Source organism: Bison bison, unplaced genomic scaffold (assembly GCF_000754665.1).
Source record: "Bison bison bison isolate TAMUID 2011002044 unplaced genomic scaffold, Bison_UMD1.0 scf7180017864080, whole genome shotgun sequence".
Classification (NCBI taxonomy): domain Eukaryota; kingdom Metazoa; phylum Chordata; class Mammalia; order Artiodactyla; family Bovidae; genus Bison; species Bison bison.
The window spans coordinates 5,681,035-5,681,594 of record NW_011494652.1 but is presented as its reverse complement, the minus strand read 5'-3'; positions in this window follow the sequence as shown (position 1 = coordinate 5,681,594).

The window sequence follows — 560 nt, the reverse complement described above, 5'->3', positions numbered from 1 at the left end:
TTGGAGTTTCAGTTTCAGCATCAGTCCTTCCAATGAACACTCAGGACTCATTTCCTTTAGGATGGACTGGTTGGATCTCCTTGCAGTCCAAGGGACTCTCAAGAGTCTTCTCCAACACCACAGTTCAAAAGCATCAATTCTTCAGCGCTTATCTTTCTTTATAGTCCAACTCTCACATCCATACATGACTCCTGGAAAAACCATAGCTTTGTCTAGATGGACATTTGTTGGCAAAGTAATATCTCTGCTTTTTAATATGCTGTCTAGGTTGGTCATAACTTTTCTTCCAAGGACCAAGCGTCTTTTAATTTCATGGCTGAAGTCACCATCTTCAGTGATTTTGGAGCCCCCCCAAAATAAAGTCTGTCACTGCTTCCATTGTTTCCCCATCTATTTGTCATGAAATGATGGGACAAGATACCATGATCTTAGTTTTCTGAATGTTGAGTTTTAAGCCAACTTTTTCACTCTCCTCTTTCACTTTCATCAAGAGGCTCTTTAGTTCTTCTTCACTTTCTACCATAAGTGTGGTGTCATCTGCATATCTGAGGTTATTGATA